Source organism: Equus quagga, chromosome 9 (genome assembly GCF_021613505.1).
Source record: "Equus quagga isolate Etosha38 chromosome 9, UCLA_HA_Equagga_1.0, whole genome shotgun sequence".
In the NCBI taxonomy this organism is placed as follows: domain Eukaryota; kingdom Metazoa; phylum Chordata; class Mammalia; order Perissodactyla; family Equidae; genus Equus; species Equus quagga.
Genome location: NC_060275.1, coordinates 9,210,058 through 9,230,243, shown reverse-complemented (window position 1 = coordinate 9,230,243; position 20,186 = coordinate 9,210,058).

The window sequence follows — 20,186 nt, the reverse complement described above, 5'->3', positions numbered from 1 at the left end:
ATTTTTAAAAATTGAGAGAACTCAAAGAGCATGAACCCCATATGTTGCTTCTAAATATGAAACAAGACCGACAGTGTACCTTCTCCACCCAGCAATGGGGAGACCAATGATCTTTTAAATAACTGACTTCTAACTCCTCCTCTGCCCCAAGATCATCTAAAATAACCTCACTCAGTTTCCCATCCTCTGACCATCAGGAATTTTATCATATTATCTCAGTATAAGATTAAGCCCTGGAGGCTTTATAATGAAAGTTCTCAAACCAGTAGGAGACAGGCCACAAGAAAAAAACCCTTAAATTCTCTAAAACTCACCAAATAAAAGTTCTATATCCAAAGAAAGCCACCCATCCTAATTTAAAAAACTAGAGATTCTTCCCAAGAACAAAGCTATTTTAAATTAGCTGCTTAAATATTGAACCTTAAATTTGAGAACTTGGAAGTAGCAAAAATGGAGAAACTTTCCTTTAAAAAAAGCCTAGACTGATTAGGATCAAAGGGTAAAGAGATTGTATTTGAAATAATATGTCCTTATCAAGAAACATTCAGTAAAAAACAACCTAAAAGACTTACAACTATAAGCAAAATTGTTTTAATATCTGAAGTGCTCTTTTATGATATATATTAAGGATTTATTGCTTCTAAAAAGAACATAAAAGTATTGTGATTCATACAAACATAAGTTTATTGAATTAAAAAAAATAATAATTCGGTGAGCTCAGGTTTCAAGAAGGAATCTTTGGAAAGACTCCTGGAACTGTCATTGACTTAACAGATAGTGGGGCCGCAATCAAATTAGAACACTTCAGGGAGGGTTTAATAAAGGTGGAATTTACAAAGTTATGATCAGAGTGTAGGGGAATCATAGGAATATTGCAGGAACCAGGAACGAGTTGTGGTGGAGCTGCTCCAGAGAGCGGTTACCAGAACAAAGAAGGAGAGCATCGTGGAGAGAAGATCTTAAGGGATGCTTCTAACCTGAGGTGACTTTAAAGCCATTAGGGGAAATAAAAGCCCTCATCTCACTCTCCTCCCTTCTCTGACCATCTGCTTGGGTTTCCATCCGCCAATAGGAAGTGAGAGGATCCCTGTTGATGGAGCTCATATAAGTCAGCTTCCTGGGGCCAGACAAGGTGAAGAAGGACGGAATGGATGCGGAATGCCAAACTGAAGATACCAGCACAGCTGCTCCCAAAAACACAGTTTTTAAAAATGGAAAACAAGACATTCTGTTGGTAAAAATATGAAGACAAGTGTTTATGTTCTTTGCTTAAATGTATGTGTTTCTAGCGAAAAAGACAGAATGGCTGTGAATCATTTTTATGAAGCTAAAAACTATAGGGATTGAACTCAAACTAAAAATGCTCTTTCTTTTTAAAAGCACAGTCTTACATTTAGAAAGAAATTTAACTAATGGGGTGATAAGAGCAGGCTGCAAGCCAAGAAAGTGATAAAAGGATTAACTACTACGAGGCTAAAAGGTCTTTATTTTTTCAAGAGTCAGTTTTAAATATTCTAATAGCAACAGCCCAGATTTTAGAAAGACATCAACATCTCCAACTTCCATTCATTGGTTAAAGATTTAGAAAACTTAATTTAATGTGTTTCTTAAGAAAACAGGTCCCTGTTTACATTGGAAGTTGTTTTATATCTATTTGGGTTCACTTCCTGCATTGATACCAGCATATTCATGTGAAATATACTAGTGGTGGGTCTTTTTGACCTAAATCTGTATACTGTTATAATAATAAACACTGATTTGAATTTTATTTCCAAGGTTTTTTTTAGATCTTCCTTGCTTATTTTAAGTAAAGATCTGCAACTCTTACTTTGTCTAGATCTTCTCCCAAACTTGTCTACTTTCAGACTAATCTTTTTTGTTTCATTTGTTCCAAGTCTCTAATTTACTTCCGTTCTTTCTATTTTTCATTGTAAAACAAATCCAGACCCTTCATCCCACCATTTGAGGCTCACCATGCCCCATGGTCCCTTACTCAACTTCCTATTTACTGTATACAGCTCCAAATCTGATTTCTAATTGATCTAAGCTATTTTTAATAGCATTGCATACACTTTCAGTCTTTAGCTCATATGGTTCCTTCCCTCCACCCTTTTTTCTCAAGTCTAACTTATTCAAATGCTTCCAGTGTAAGAAAACCCTCCTGTTGCAATTTCTATAGGTATCCATTAAGTCCTTCCCTCATATTCCATAAAATACTACTCTTTCTTTCTGAATATGTCTATTTTTGTCTGTATCACACATTAAACACTTAACATTGTACTTTATACTACTTTATTGCTTTTTTATTTTTTGGTGAGAAAGATTGGCCCTTAGCCAACATCTGTTGCCAATCTTCCTTTATCTTGTATGAGGGATGCTGCCACAGCATGGTTTGATGAGTGGTGTGTAGGTCCATGCCCAGGATCCAAACCAGCGACCCCCAGGCTGCCAAAGTGTAATGTGCGAACCTAGCGACTGCACCACTGGGCTGGTCCCTATTGCTGCTTTTATGTTTGTCATCTCACCTTCTCTAGAATAAGGATTCAGTAGTGCCTAAGATGTTATTTATCATATGGCAGATACTTAATCAATACTTGTTAGTTTCTTAATTCATTCGTTCATCCTTATTGTCTGCATACATGTCAATACAAACTTTGTTTTTGTCATCTACATTGTCATACCAGCTTCATACTTTGCCTCTAATCCACTTAATGCATATTTGTAGACTCAATCTCTTTCTACAGTCTTTATTATCACTATTGTTATTAGCAGGATGCATAAACAGAATCCTCAACAGTTTCCTCATTTAATGACCACATTTTGGTCATTATATAGACTTTCATAGACTTCATAGCCTCACTTTTTCCAGCAAGCTACCAGTAGTTAGACATTTAGATTATTCCTCCTTCCTCACCTGAAAAGCTGCTGACTTGATTTTTCAAGCTCTTTAGAGGTAAATAGTGCTTCTTTTCTGATGCTCCATGTTCAACATGATGGATTTCTTTCTCCTGAAGGAGCAAAATTCATGAAAAAATGGACTGTATTTCTCTTGATCAATTCTGCTCTTCTAGTTACCTAGCAAAATACTAGTAGGCACTAAATAAGCATCCACTAAATGAGTTAAAGCTTTCTAATACTGCATTGGGGCTTCCCTGTTGCTGTTTTGACTTGCATTAATTAGTCTTCATTTCCGGCTTGAATAGACCTGGATTTTGATTTGCTTTTGTTTAGGAATTTATTAATAGTAGTTGCCTTCAACTTGTTCTTTCCCCTAATAAATACCTTGCAATTGACTTTTTTCAGTATCCAGAGCTTTGGTTTACAATAAACGCTTAGTTCATCTCATTGCCAACTCAGCCCAATGCAGACACGGGCCTCAGTCAGAGCATGCCTGCAGTTCTAGTGTGAATTCAAAATCAAATTAGTGCCACTTTAGCACATTTGCTGTCTCAATACTATATTCCAAACTTCATCTTAATTGAGCTAACTTTTGAGCAAAATTTGGTTCACATGCGAATTTGATAACAACTTATTACAGCAAAAGCCCTTATGTCATAGATGTCTTCATGGTAAAATCTGCTTGAAAATAACAGAAAATGTCTGTCGTCAAACAAATCTCAATTCCACCTTGATCATGAACTAACTCAAAATTTCAGATATGTTCTCAGATCTTTTCTCTCATATATTCATTATTGTTTTTATTTAATCCTAGCACGATTATGTATCTAAGTATAAAATTTTGGTAAAATTCTATTTCTCTTTTTCATTTCTTCCTTTTTAAGATGAAGACAGAATTTGTCCAAATATGTTTAATTCTAAAAAGATCTTCCTGTTTAAAGTCCTTTATTCACAATGAGAACAACCACATTTTCCAAAAATGTATGAAAAAAGTGAAGAACAAATTTGAGCAATGGGATTTTCTCTTTTACTTCTTAAATCCTCTAAGCATAAAGCATACACAATAGTAGATTCAGGAATTTAAAATGCTCTTATTTTTTGGGGAAATGTTAAATCAATTTACGTGCTTTTTATGCTTCATTTTATCTTTGGCTACAAAGATATTTCTAAAATGGTTTATCTTGTAAGAAGTGCATTCAATGCCATTATGACAGGCTTTGCATTATAGATGATACAGAAAGAAAGAAAATAGAACAAGCCCAAACAAATAAAAACAGAGATTTTAAATGCCAGGGGGAAGAAAAAAGTATATGTAATCTCTGCGTTTCTTTTTAGAAGAAATGGAACTTATTAATACTGTTTTCGAAAGAGAAACAACGACTGAAAAAAGAAGGACTTAAAATTAATCGTATTACGTGGTGTTATCCTCAATCCTTTTAGCTTCCCTTTTGGCATAAAAGGCAAAATTAAATAAATATTAAAATCATTCATTTAACATTAAGCACCCCAGAATCTAACATTATCCTTTTTCTTTGATAGCACAATTTTTTAAATGATGCTTATGCATATTCTGTGATAACTTTAAAAATCTGTCAGAAAACAGGTATTAATGTGTTCCTGATTTTTTTTTTTTTTTTTAAAGATTTTATTTTTTCCTTTTTCTCCCCAAAGCCCCCCGGTGCATAGTTGTGTATTCTTCGTTGTGGGTTCCTCTAGTTGTGGCATGTGGGACGCTGCCTCAGCGTGGTCTGACGAGCAGTGCCATGTCCGCGCCCAGGATTCGAACCGACGAAACACTGGGCCGCCTGCAGCGGAGCGCGCGAACTTAACCACTCGGCCACGGGGCCAGCCCCAATGTGTTCCTGATTTTTTAAATAGTAAGACAAAGAGTTTCATAGGAAACTTCGCATTCTTAGCTTTTAGTAACACAAGTCTCGTGGGCCAATTCAATGTGTTCATACATACTGAGGTTTCTTTAAGGCAAAACTTTATGAATAGCAGTCATCAACGTTCTTAGCCTTCTGGTACACAAACTTCTAAAGTAGGTCAAAGGTTTTAATTAGTATGGAGTTATCTATGACATGAGAAGAACTATAACATTGAATTTTTCTTTCTAGTTCAGGAATTAAAAAATGATGAAAACATAAAAGGCTGTCATTCTCCAGCTCCCTGATGGAATTATTATTTTCTGAAGCTTCTACCTTATTTAGAATTTGGCCCATGATAGCACTCACAGAGAATAATTTGTAATTTCTCTCATTTAATTGTCCCCATAAGGACAAGGATGCTTTTTCCACTGGTGAAAGTAGTAATTGCAAACACACATTTGTACTCAAGGACTAGTGTTTTTTACTCATTTAGTCATTTTTATTAATAGAATAATAGAACTCATTCTGCAGTTGGGAGACCTTTAATTATCAACTGTGTATGTGTGTGTGTGTGTGTGTGTGTGTGTGTAAAACCACTGGGTTTTTTATGTTGGTCTTTACCAAACTGCAGATCATCATTAAGGTTTTTATTTGTTTGTATTTTTACATAACTTTATTGAAGTGTTATTTATACACCCTAAAGTTCAGTCTTTTAAAGTGTGCAATTCAATTATTTTTAGCATATTCACAGAGTTGTGCAACAGTCATCATAATCTAATTTTAGAACGATTTTCTCATCCCTGAATAAGACCACGTAGCCATTAGCAGGTACTCCCCATCCCCTCCTCAGTCCTAGGCAACCACTAATCTATGGAGCATTTATTTGTGCTGCCTAGCTCCACGATTCAGGTGAAACATATTTTACTTATTCAAAACGTGTTTTATCAAAAATATATTTTGTTGGTGAGTATATTAGTTTTCTATTGCTGCTGTAACAAATTTCCACACTTTTGGAAGCTTGAAAAACAACAGAACAATGATCTCACACATCTGTAGTTCGTAAATCTGGAGAGCTCAGCTGGTTTCTCTCCTCCAGGCCTTTCTAGGCCCAAATCCCAGCGTCAGCTGGCCTGGGCTCCACTCTGGAAGCTCCAGAGAATCTGCTTCCAGGCTCCGCCCAGCATTTGGTAGAATTCAATCCCACACAGCTGTGGGACTGAGGGCCCTATGCTCTTGCTGGCTGTTGGCCAGAATTAATCTCTACTTCCAGAAGCTGACGCCATTTCCTAGCAGAGACTTCCCGGGTTGTCACATCTCTTCTACTTTGCTCGTCTGACTCCAGCCTGAGGAGGTTCTCTGCTTTTAAGGATTCAGGTGATGATTATCACACCTACCCTGATAATCTAGTCTAATCTCCTCTTTTCAAGCCCTCAATTTAATTAGATCTGCAAAGTCCCTTTGCCAAGCAACGTATTTGTGGGGTTTGATGATTAGAATGTAGACAACTCATGCGGGCCATTCTGCCTTCCACAGTTAGTAGTAGTTTATCTGATTTACCACTTATAGGAAGATGACATAGAGCATTGACCACAAAAACTTAATAAGACACCTATGCTTAGGTTTTTAACAGTCATAAAATTGGTTTTAAAGAATGCAATGTTGTGGGCTGGCCCAGGGGCATTGTGGTTAAGTTAGCACGTTGCACTTCAGGGTCCCAGGGTTCACCAGTTTGGATCCCTGGTGTGGACTTACGCACTGTTGCTTGTCAAGCCATGGTGTGGCAGGCACCCCACACATAAAGCAGAGGAAGACAGGCATGGATGTTAGCTCAGGGCCAGATTTCCTCACCAAAAAGAGGAGGATTGGCAGCAGATGTTAGTTCAGGGCTAATCTTCCTGAAAAAAAACAAATGCAATGTTTGTATTTCTTTAACTGATGTTATTTTCAAGTGTGAAGTCTCTGCCTACCTCATTGCAATTAACTTCATAGAAATACGTCTGGTAAGTTTAGTCCAATTCTTGGTTATTTTTTGATCAAGTTCAAAATGACCAATTTGCTAAATTCTCAGCTTCTTTCTCCATGCTTCTGCTCACACATTACCCTAATCCCACAACACTGGTCCTTTTGCCAGAGGAAAATTAACAACTTCATTTGGAAATAGGGGTGGGGGCCCCAGATTTGGTGTCCACTTTCTAAATGTTTTTTTCCTCTTAATCACCTGGTCTCAGCTACTCCTGTCTTCATAGTTGTTTGCTTCTGGGCCTATGGCATATTTGGTTCTAATTCAACACATGGCAGGTGTGACCAATGATCTCTGATATCTGATTCTTGCAGGAGCTCCACAAGGTGCACTTGGGCTCTCAGGTTAATTTCCCAACTATTTCTTTTCTTTTTTGGGACCCGTATAAAATCTAGAGGATCCATTCCTTGCCATGGCAGGTTAGCAGGAAAACCAGGGTCGCTGTGAGCTCCTAGAAAGACCTCAATTTTTCTCTAACCCCTAAAAGATCCCAGACTTTGTGGGACCTCATGTCTTGTTTCTTTCCTTCATTTTCTCAGGACTCACCCCACAAGAGGGCAAAAGAATCCTGACTGTAGACAGCTTCTCAATCTCCTGTGTCTGTCTCCCCCTCCAACTTGGCCCTAGCCATCTTTACGGACTGGAAAGACGTACAAGTTCTCTTCCTTCCACAACAACGAAATCCATCAAGTCTCACAACAGAAGCAGTGCCCTTTGAATAGAGGTCGGAAGCAGCCCATCATCCACATACATATGATTATGGACACAGATAAATATGATAAGTAGGGTGGTATCTTTTGTCCTATCAGGCAGGTGAGTACAGGCTTATTGACTCATAATTTGAAATTTTGTAACCCCAACCACGTATAAAATATTTAAACGTAGAAGCTTGTTTTATCTTCTTCCCTTGGAATAATAAAAACCTTTCAAAGTGGAAGTTATTTATGAATTTATAATTACTCTTTGTTTAAAATTAGTAAATCAATAATTATACACAATGAATGGTAATTGTTGTATTTAATTTAAACTTAAGTATTTTAATAACAGTTTTAAAAGTATTCTTTAAAAAGTATTGCTTAATTGAAAGTAGTTGTACACATCCCTTTAATTCTTTAAACTCTCTTTTCCAAAACTTAACTCTTCACAATTAACACTTTAAGAGAGCTGCCTTTATCTAGCGGAGTGTGACCTGGACTTATTCAGAATACTTACATGAGATTATCTACATTCTCAATTTCCTTTGCTAATTAAAATTCCCATTATCCTCTTCTCCAAATACTTCCAAAGTTAATCTAAATAATTAATTTAGGAACTTCTCCAGTTATTCATTGCTGCGTGACCAATAACTCTAAAGCTTGGTGGCACATAAAGCAATCTTTTTGTTATACTCATGATTCTCTGGGTCAGAAGTTTGGGCAGGACACAGTAGGCACTGATTACTTCTGCTGTATACTGTCTGGTCTGGGGTTGCACAAAAAACTGAAGAGAATGGCTGCACAGGCGCAATATGCCTGGACACGGGTTCTTCTCCACTAGCATCTGCTCATGAAGCTCCTCACACAGTGTGTCATACAGTCAAACAGCATGATTTCTGCCACATTTCATGGGTGATATCTAGCTAGCCCGGATTCAGAGTGGGAGGGAACTGTATGAAAGTATGAATACCAGGAAGTGTGGTTCATTGGAGCCTGGCTACCCTAGGCTCTGAGATGGTGCTAATTTCTCCTCATTAAATGTTTCAGTTTTACCTGAGATGTTGTATGTTCCAATAGCACTCATTTTGTTTTGCCTGCTCTGTAAATAAAAACACAGGAAAAGGAAGCATAATATTCTATTTCTTTGTGATTATCTACAAAACAAGAAGTAAACAATCTTCTACTAATGTTATATAGTACTTGGTGTCAAAGTATATTCATAGCCTGCATCCAAACGTGGAATGCACATCACCCCATGATTGCAAAAAATGAAAATTAAAAATCAATCAAAATTCAATAAAGTATTTGAGCTAATACAGTTAGATTTACTTTTATTGTCACTGCTGATAAAAGGTTGCAGAGAAGAGAAAGGTTAGATACAATACTCATACGCTTAGACAAATTCACTCATTTTATAGTTTCTTAAAGAGTATGGCTAACACTAGATTTTATGATGGAACAGGGTTGTGGTATGACAAATTCAGATCAAGATTGAGGGTAACTCTGTGATACAGTCTCTTTTATTCTTTCTTAAAATTCGTAACCCTGAGTGACTTGGATAGATAAAGTCTGTATAGAGGGGAAACGAGTGTGCAGGAGAGGGTCTGTTCCAGTAGACACCCCTCTTTGCTCTACCCTCGAACTAGTCCCTCTTAGATTAGACGTTGAGACACACGCCGATCTCAGACATTCTTCACCTGACATTTTACACATCCTTTCTAGCAGGTCTAGATATGGCCCACTGAGAACCTAGCTGCTTCTCCTTACACACATAGTTATTGTGTACCTAAACATTTCGATGTTCCGCTACAGAAAATGTACATATTTAACAATCCGCAGTATAAATTTGGTTGACAGATATTAACAATCTCTGGAATTCTTATCTAGTCTCCAACTCTTCTTCAAAACCATCGAGCCCTTCTTTGGAAAATTCTGGATACCAGTATTAGATGTTCTCATACAAATGGTCGTTTAACCTCATGCCTACAGTTCGATAAGGCTTCTATGTTCCATGAAGGAACCAGAGAGATGTTAAGGCAATATTGTAACTCAGAAAAATGGCCTGTGGACCACATTCTACGAATGTGCGGCAATATAGCAACAGCCTTTTCATTGAACATGTTACCAACTTGGATAATGTTGATCCATTGTTAAAAAATAGTTACTCATCATTGCAAACACAATAAAATACTAATTCTTTACGAAGTTCCCAAACTATGTCTGCCAACCTTTCACCCAGTTCTTCATCCCAACAATATACTTTGCATTCTAGTCTTACCCAACTACATTTCATTCTGAGGGCACCATATACTTTCCATTTTCTATAACTTGACTTAAACTATTCCTTCATTCTTAAATGCTTGGAATACATTTTACCTTATCTACAATTATCCAAAGCTTACAGCACTCAAATGAAATTCCATCATCCGTAATTTCCATATTCCATATCAGAACTAATTTCTTTTTTTTTCCTCAGCTCTTCTAGGACTATTGGTACCTCCACTGGTTTTATTTATTTTTTTAATTTAATATAGTCTATTCACTGACACTTTGAACATATTAGGTGCTTAGTTAATGTTAATATGCGAATAAATGAATGAAGATATCTAATAATCAAAGGTAATGCTATATTCACCATTAATGTTTGAGCAAGGTGAAACATTCAAGACCATAAAAGAGGGAAGCTGTATAGCATCCCATTTCTGTGGCTCAGTGTAATATCCCAGTAAGGAAGCGGTGTAAGTGGAGGTGACTTTTGTTTCAGGTCTGGGGAAAAGCTTGATTCTTCTCCGAATCTACTTTTGTTGTCGTTGTTGTTATTTTGATGAGGAAGATGGGCCCTGAGCTAAAATCAGTTGCCAGCCTTCCTCTATTTTATACATGGAACACCACTACAGCGTGGCTTGATGAGGAGTGCACAGATTCACGCCTGGGATCCAAACCTGCAAACCTCAGGCCACCAAAGTGGAGCACATGAGCATAACCACTATGCCACCAGGCCAGCCCCCCAGAATCTACTTTTAATTCTTACTCCATGGCATGCATTTTTGCTAAACATCGTGTTGCATAGACTTTGCCATTGACCTTAATTCTTTGGACTCTCTCCAAGGCCCTGTGCTCCAGAGCTCTGTGGTGGAAGGCCAAAACCATTCGACCTTCTCTAATTTCTAGCATATCTATTTATTCTACAGCCATTAGCGGCCTCCGTCCATCTGGGATAATGCACTGAAGACGCCACGCTGACACTCCTATTCTATACTGCATCATCATCGTCGAGTGGGAGCTTTCTCTCTGAAACCTGTCTACCATCGTTTACACACACTGTGAGACATACAGAACTATTTCTGCTACTTTCTGATTCCTCAGGACTTCAAGGTTCTCATTACTGTGTCTCTTCATCTCAAGCCTCAACTCAAGGGGTTAGGCACACAGTAAAGCTTATTTACAGGATTATTACAGGGAAGCTACAGTATTATAAGGATACTCTAAAAAGTATGACATAGAAGTATCTCATGACCTCCAAAATTCACAGGCCAAACAAAAAGTGCTGACTAGAATAACCAAGCACTGTCATTGGGAAGGTGTCTTTTCCATGAACAATTAGGAAAAAACTGCCTTTCATACCAGCTGACTGTTTATAAGTCTCCCGGGACTGGGTTATGTTTTAGCTCACCAATAACTGAGAGACCCAGTAATTATGTCATTGCAGGAGGCAGGCATCTACTGTCTGCCAAACACTGTGCCTCTTGCTCTTCCATCCAGCTCTCCTCAGCCACCTTTATGGACCTTCCCAGTGCTTGGTATATGTCATGACTGCATGCCAACTCACCTTCCAGGCAGAAGGGACAATCAATATTCTGCCCAAATTTATGTCCATGGTGTCTTTTCTGAAGTCACTCCTGTGAATGTACAATATACTGAAGTCTTTCTTTGAGCTGCCTATGAACAAGAGTAAAGTATTGGTATTTTATGTCTGATCTTAACAACCATAAGGGATTTTCTTTGAAAGCCCACAATGTGTCTATTTGATGGACTCAGATTTTTAGAACCCCAGGTATATTATACGAGGTGTTTCAGGAATTTGCTAATTTAAGGAACTTGAGTTTTCAGTAACCTTAGGCATCCAATGTCTTTATATTGCTCCCATGTAATAAGGAGATGCTTTGAGGATATATATCACTTTGAGGGGGTACATCAACTTTGTTGCCAGACATGTAAATTATCTGCCAGTTTCACGTGGAGCTAGAGTTGCAAAGTTACCTAGTGACCACGGTCAGGTAGTTAAACTCTACAAGAATCCTCCAGTAAGTCAAATTCTCTTTTCCAAAATGAGAATTATTCATACACATTTTAAAAATATAGCTTTGCTCCACGTTCCTGAGAGATCTTTCTTATAATTCTCCCATTAATCTGGTCACAGGCCTCAAGTTGCATCCTGCCTGCTTTAGACACTTCAAGCACTGTTGAACCTGCGACCATTTCCCTTTCTTGGAGTAAACAGCTCTTCAGGTCATATGATAAAAGAGTCAGAGAAGGTCACTCATTTGGGGGATATATGCCTTTAAAACACAAAAAGTTAGGCTGCTCTTCTACCACCTTCCCAGTGGTGTGATGTTCAAGATTCCCCTCCTTGCTCTTCACAGTACTGAGGCTATCCCCTTGTGCCCTAAGTCACTGATGCACAGAAACTTTAGAAATGTCATGGATTTTTATAAGGATTAGGTCCCTTCCTCTTCCATGCGTAAAAGACTTGTCACTTCATACTTGATGGTATAAATTTAACAGACAAGGACAATGTCCTGGGAGAGAGTAAATCCATCAAGTTGCCGGTGGACAACTTTGGAGTACAGGTCTAGGAACTTTACATGACCTTGAGGCAGAATCCTAGAAGTGTATTGCTGTTATTTTGGGGAAAGATGAAACACTTTTGGTCATTCGTGTGAAAAATAACAGAAAAGAAATGCCTTCACTCTATCAATAGTCCTATACCGAGCACCAGGGGCGTATGTTCCAACCACAAGGTAACATTTGGATTAGTAGCGGTATGTGGAGCTGCTCTTGACTAGGTTTGGGGTCACATGTAGACATCCTTCAAAAACCAAGGTAGGAAACTGAGTGAAGAATTCAGAGAAATTCCCTGTTTGCATTTTGCATGTCTTTAATTGTGTTGCTTATTGAGGTGAGTTTACGACAGAGATTGAAAGGTTGTTCAGGAGTTGAATGTCAGAAGATTTTTCAGTTAGTCTGAATTTTCCTCTCTTAAAATAACATGGAGCCAGAGATTTCTGAGAAGGTGAATTTTCAAAGGTATTTCAAATAAAAAGCAAATAATCAACCATCCTCCTCAAACGTATCTGCTAGAAAGCCTGTTACTCTTCTGTTTCAATGGCATTTATGGTGAGAGGTTATAGTGGAATTGAGAGATAATTAGAAAAGTAACTGTAATATTGAGAAAGAGTTCCTCCATATAATTACTGGGATATTTCCCTTCCTGAAGTTAATATAACATAACATATGTTAAATGTAGCCTAGAAACCAATGGGAAAGAGATGGATTAGTAAAAAATAGTACAGATAAAATTGCCTATACTTCTGGAAAAACATAATCAAGTTAGTCTAACTTCACCTGATAGAGCAAAATAAATTCCTCGTGAACTAACGAATTAAATGTAATAAGTTAAACATGAAAAACTTTGCCATTCATTTGGTACCTTCTAAATGCTTTGTGGCATTAACTTTTTTTTAATTTCATTGAGGTCATAATAGTTTATAACATTGTGAAATTTCAGTTGTACATTTTTATTTGTCAGTCACCATATATATATATATTTTTTTTTTTTTTGAGGAAGATTAGCCCTGAGCTAGTATCTGCTGCCAGTCCCCCTCTTTTTGCTGAGGAAGGTTGGCACTGAGCTAACATCCATGCCATCTTTCTCTACTTTATAGGTGGGATGCCTGCCACAGCATGGCTTGATAAGTGGTGCATAGGTCTGTGCCCAGGATCCGAACCGGCAAACCCTTGGTGGCTGAAGCAGAGCACACAAACTTAACTTCTATGCTACTGAGCTGTCCCCTGTCAGTCACCGTATAAATGCCCTGCTTTATCCCTTATGCCCACCCCCCAACGCCCTTCTCCTCTGGTAAGCACTAATCTTTTCTCTTTGTCCATGTGTTAGTTTATCTTCTACATATGAATGAAATCATACGGTGTTTGTCTTTCTCTGTCTGGCTTATTTCACTTAACATAATACCCTCAAGGTCCATCCATTTTGTTGCAAATGGGTCAATTTTGTCTTTTTTATGGTTGAGTAATATTCCATTATATACATATACCACATCTTCTTTATCCATTCATCAACCGTCAAGCACTAGGGTTGCTTCCATGTCATGGTATTGTAAATAATGCTGCTATGAACATAGGGGTGCATAAGTCTCTTTGAATTCTTGATTTTAAGTTCTTTGCATAAATAACTAGCAGTAGGATACCTGGGTCATGTGGTATTTCTATTTTTAATTTTTGAAAAATCTCCATACAGTTTTCCACAGTGGCTGCACCAGTTTACATTCCTACCAGCAGCATTTGAGGGTTCCCTTTTCTCCACATCCTCACCAACATTTGTTATTTTTTGTCTGGGTGATTATAGCCATTCTAACGGGTGTAGGGTGATATCTCCTTGTAGTTTTGATTTGCACTTCCCTTATGATTAGTGATGTCCAACATGTTTTCATGTGTCTGTTGGCCATCTGTATATCTCCTTTGGAAAATATCTCTTCATATCCTCTGCCTGTTTTTTGATTGGATTGTTTGGTTTTTTGTTGTTGAGTTGTGTCAGTTCTTTATATATTTTGAAGATTAACCCCTTGTCAGATATATGATTTGAAAATGTTTTCTCCCAGTTGATGAGTTTGCTTTTTGTTTTGTTCCTGGTTTTATTTGCTTTGCAGAAGTTCTTTAGTCTGATGAAGTCCCGTTTGTTTATTTTTCCTTTTGTTTCCCTTGCCCGAGTAGACATGGTATTTGAAAAGCTCCTTCTAAGGCTGATGTCAAAGAGTGTACTGCCTATATTTTCTTCTAGGAGTTTTATGGTTTCAGGTCTTACCTTCAAGTCTTTATCAATTTTGAGTTAATTCTTCTGTACGGCAAAAGATAATGGTTTACTTTCATTCTTCTGCATGTGACTGTCCAGTTTCCCAACGTCATTCATTGAAAAGAACTTCCTTCTCCATTGTGTGTTCTTAGCTCCTTTGTCGAAGATTAGCTGTTTATAGATGTGTGGTCCTATTTCTGGGCTTTCAATTCTGTCCCATTGATCTGCATGTCTGTTTTTGTTCCAGTACCATGCTGTTTTGATTACTGTAGCTTTGTCATATATTTTCGTGTCAGGGATTGCTATGCCTTCAGCTTTGTTCTTTTTCTCAGGATTGCTTTAGCTATTTGGAGTCTTTTGCTCCTCCATATGAATTTTAGGATTCTTTGTTCTATTTCTGTGATGATTGTCATTGGGATTCTGACTGGGATTACATTGAATCTGTAGATTGCTTTAGGTAATATGGCCATTTTAACTGTATTTATTCTTCCAATCCACATGCAGAATATCTTTCCATTTCTTTAGGCCATCATTGATTCCTTTCAATAATGTCTTACAGTTTTCATTGTACAGATCTTTCACCTCCTTGTTTACATTTATTCCTAGATATTTTATTGTTTTTGTTGTGATTGTAAATGGGCTGGTATTCTTGAGTTATCATTCTGTTAGTTCATTATTAGAGGATAGAAATGCAACTGGCTTTTGTAAGTTGATTTTGTACCCTGCAACTTTGCTATAGCTGTTGATTATATCTAATAGTTTTCTGATGGATTCTTTAGGGTTTTCTATATATGAAATCATGTCATCTGCAAACAGCAAGAGTTTCACTTCTTCACTGCCAATTTGGATACCTTTTATTTCTTTTTCTTGCCTAATTGTTCTGGCCAAAACATCCGGTACTGTGTTGAATAAGAGTGATGAGAGTGGACACACTTGTCTTCTTCCTGTTCTCAGAGGGATGACTTTCAGTTTTTCCCTGTTGAGTATTATGTTGGCTGTGGGTTTGTCATATATGACCTCTATTGTGTTGAGGTACTTTCCTTTTATACCCATTTTATTGAGAGTTTTTGTCATAAATGGATGTTGGATCTTGTCAAATGCTTTCTCTGCACCTATTGAGATCATCATGTGGTTTTTATTCCTCATTTTGTTAATGTGGTGTCTGACATTGACTGATTTGCAGATATTGAACCATCCCTGCATCCCCGGTATAAATCTCACCTGATCATGGTCTATGATCCTTTTAATGTATTGCTGTATTCGGTTTGCCAATATTTTGTGGAGGATTTTTCCATCTATGTTCCTCAGCAGTATTGGCCTGCAATTTTCCTTCTTTATGTTGTTGTTGTCTGGCTTTGGGATGAGGGTGATGTTGGCTTTATAAAACATGTTAGGAAGTGGTCCATCTTCTTCAACTTTTTGGAATAGTTTGAGAAGGATAGGTATTAAATCTTTTTTGAATGTTGACTAGAATTCTCCAGAGAAGCCATCTGGTCTTGAGCTTTTATTTTTGGGGAGGTTTTGATTACGGTTTCAATCTTTTTACTTGTGATTGGTCCATTCACATTATGTATTTCTTCTTGATTCAGTTTTGGGAGGTTATACACGTCTAAGAATTTATCCATTTCTTATAGATTGTCCAATTTGTTGGCATATAGTTTTTCATAGTATTCTCTTATAATTCTTTTATTTCTGTGATCTCTGTTGTAATTTCTCCTATTTCATTCTAATTTTGTTTATTTGAGGCTTCTCTTTTTTTCTTAGTGAGTCTGGCTAAGGGTTTGTCAATTTTATTTATCTTCTCACAAAAGTAGCTCTTCGTTTCATTGATCCTTTCTATTGTTTTCTTGGTTTCAATTTCATTGATTTCTGCTCTGATTTTTATCATTTTCTTCCTTCTGCTGACTTTGGGCTTTGTTTTTCCTTGTTTTGCTAATTCTGTTAGGTATAGTTTAGAATGGATTATTTGAGACATTTGTTTGTTGTTAAGCTGGTTGTTATTGCTATAAATTGCCCTCGTAGGACCACTTTTGCTGCATCCCATATGAGTTCATTTTCATTTGTCTCCAGATATTTTTTGATGTATCCTTTAATTCCTTCAATGATCCATTGGTTGTTCATTAACATGTTGTTTAGTATCCACATCTGTGTTCCTTTCCCAGCTTTTTTCTTGTAGTTTATTTCTAGTTTCATAGCATTATGGTAAAAAAAAAAAATGCTTGATGTGATTTAAATCTTCTTAAATTTATTGAGGCTTGCGTTGTTTCCCAATATATGGTCTATCTTGAGAATCTTTCATGTGCACTTGAGAAGAGTGTGTATTCTGCTGTTTTTGCATGGAGTGTGCTATTATATCTGTTAAGTCCATCTAGTCTTGTTTTTCATTTAAATCCACTATTTCCTTGTTGACTTTCTGTCTGGACTATCTATCTATTGATGTAAGTGGGGTGTTAAATCCCCAACTATTATTCTGTTGTTAATATCTCATTTTAGATTTGTTGATAGTTGCCTTGTGTACTTTGGTGCTTCTGTGTTGGTGCATAGATATTTATAAAAGTTAAGACTTCTTGGTGGAGTGTCTCTTTTATCATTATATAATGTCACTCTGTCTCTCATTGCCTATTTTATCTTGAAATCTAATTAGTCTGATATAAGTATGGGAACACCTGCTTTCTTTTGTTCACTATTAGCTTGGAGTATTGTCTTCCATCCCTTCACTTTGAGCCTGTGATTGTCTTTAGAGTTGAGATTTGTTTCCTGGAGGCAGCATATTATTAGGTCTTGTTTTTTAATTCATCCTGTCACTCTGTATCTTTTGATTAGAGAATTCAATCTATTTACATTTAGAGTGATTACTGATATATGAAGGCTTAATGCTGTGTGGCATTAACATTTTAAAACACAGTAAACACAATAATATTTTCTCTCCTATTATACAATTCTTGATCCATACTATACCTTGCCCACTTCCAGGTTTAATTGTAGAGTTTGTCACCTACCTAAAAAGACAACCTTATCTTCAGATTAGTTTAATGTAAATAGAAGTAGTGACAACTTTAACAAACTTGTCCCATTTAAGATATTCTTTTCCTAACTACATAGAATATGAAAACCATCAGACAAAATATTTTTATTTTATTTATTTTTATTATGGTAAGTACACTTAACATGAGACCCACTCTCTTAACAAAATTTTAAGTGTACAATGCACTGTTAACTATACTGTTAACTACAGTTGCAGTGTTGTACAGCAGATCTGTAGAACTTACTCATCTTGCATAACTGAAACTTTATACATGCTGAACAACAATTTCCTAATTCGCTTTCTCCCCAGGCCCTGGAAATCACCATTCTGTTCTCTGTTTCTTTGGATTTGACTATTTTAGATAACTCATGTAAGTGGAATTATGCAGTATCTGTCCTTTTGTGACTGGCTTATTTCACTTACAGTAATATCCTCCTTGGGGCCAGCCCAGTGGCGCAGCAGTTAAGTGCACACATTCCGCTTTGGTGGCCCGGGGTTCACTGATTCGGATCCCGAGTGCGGACATGGCACCACTTGGCACACCATGCTGCGGTAGGCATCCCACATATAAAGTAGAGGAAGATGGGCATGGATGTTAGCTCAGGGCCAGTCTTCCTCAGCAAAAAACACAGGATTGTCAGAAGTTAGCTCAGGGCTAATCTTCCTCAAAAAATAATAATAATAATAATGTCCTCCAGCTTCATCAATGTCATTACAAATGTAAGGATTTACATCTTTTTTATGACTGAATTTTAAAGATATCAATGTAAGAACTAAAACTGGAAAACTTCTTGAAGAAAAAAATATGGGGAAAACTTCATGACACTGGTCTAGGCAATAATTTTTTGGATCTGACACCAAAAAAAACAAGCAACAAAAGCTAAAATAAACAAGGAGGACTACATCAAAATAAAAAGCTTTCTGCACGGCAATAGAAAAAGTCAACAAAGTGAAAAGTCAACCTATGGAATAGGAGAAAATATTTTCAAATCATATATCTGATAAGGGGTCAATATCCAAAATATATAAGGAACTCCTACAAGTCAATAGCAAAAAAACAAACAACCGCCTAAAAAATGGTCAAAGGACTAGAATTGAAATTTCTCCAAAGAAGACACGTAAATAGCCAACAGATGTATGAAAAGATGCTCAGCATCACTAATCATCAGGGAAATGCCTATCTAAATCATAAGATATCACTTCACACCTGTTAGGGAGGCTATTATTAAAAAAAAAAGTATTAGTGAGGGTGTGGAGAAGCTGAACTCTTACACTAACAGTGGGAATGGTGCAGCCACTGTATGAAAAACAGTATGGAAGTTCCTCAGAAAGCTAAAAATAGAACTACCATTTGATCCAGCAATCCCGCTTCTGGGTGTACATCCAAAAGTATTGAAATCAGAGTCTTGAAGAGATATCTGTACTCCCATGTTCAGTGCAGCATTATTCACAATAACCAAGATATGGAAGCAACCCGAACGTCCAGCAATGGATGAACTGATAAAGAAAATGTGGCACATACTTACAAAAATGTTATTAGTAAAAGGACAATTCATTCCATATTTAATTTCCAAAGTATTGTATTCCAAAATATTATATGTAACCCCTAAATTAAGCAATAGCTGATTCTCAAGAAGTGCCCCAAATCAGAGAGATGAATCATATACAGTAATATAAATTACAAGTGACTATCAAAGACTGTAGATGAAGGAACGGTTTGCCCTAGATACATCTCCACTGGAATCAAATTAACCTCAAAACACTGACTCTACCAAACTCAGATAGGAATGAGATGATGGATGTGCTATTGACCACTGCCTTCCTTCTGCTCAGATCTCCTAGCCTAGAAATGCCTCCATTCCTTTTGAGGGAAAGGGATTGTGACGTTTGGTTGACTAAAGCCTTCTTCCACCAATTCACTGGGAGAAGAGCAAACGTTTATTTTTAAATTTATGTGGTGTTTTTTTCTCCTGAACATTAAAAGTGTATATTTTGGTTTCAAATTTCAACTTTTAGTTGCCCATACCTTCAACGACTTATTCCCTTGGGGAATGGGGAGAGACAGAAGGACATGTGGGAAATAAAAAAGAAATTACTTTTGGAAATAATTTATATGCCTTATGTATATGTTTTCAACAAATATTTTGTGTGTACGTGCCTTTTATAGGCCTGGTGCTGTTGTAGGTGCAGAAGAAAAGATTTTCCTCTCTTATAACACTGACATTGCAGTGAAATTTAGCAAGTCGTTCTCTATAATTTCATATGATAGGTACCTCTTCAATTTATTATATATAATCTGATGTTTAGATTTTTTTCCTACCTTTAGATAAAATTTCTCATAAAAATAAATGGTGGTTTCTCTACTTAATCATTTTTCCAGACATTAAAATGAACGGAGGGCTGTCACCTTGAACGTGCTTGCAATGAACCACTCTGTATGAAAGAACGCCCTCAACGCGTCGACACTGAAAGACGCTGCTGAGCTACTCCACAGCCTTATCACACTTGGACAACCTTTCCCCGTATAAAAACAACACACACGCACAAATCTAGTACTCTTCCCAGCAAAAATCTTCAAACCATTTCTGAGAGT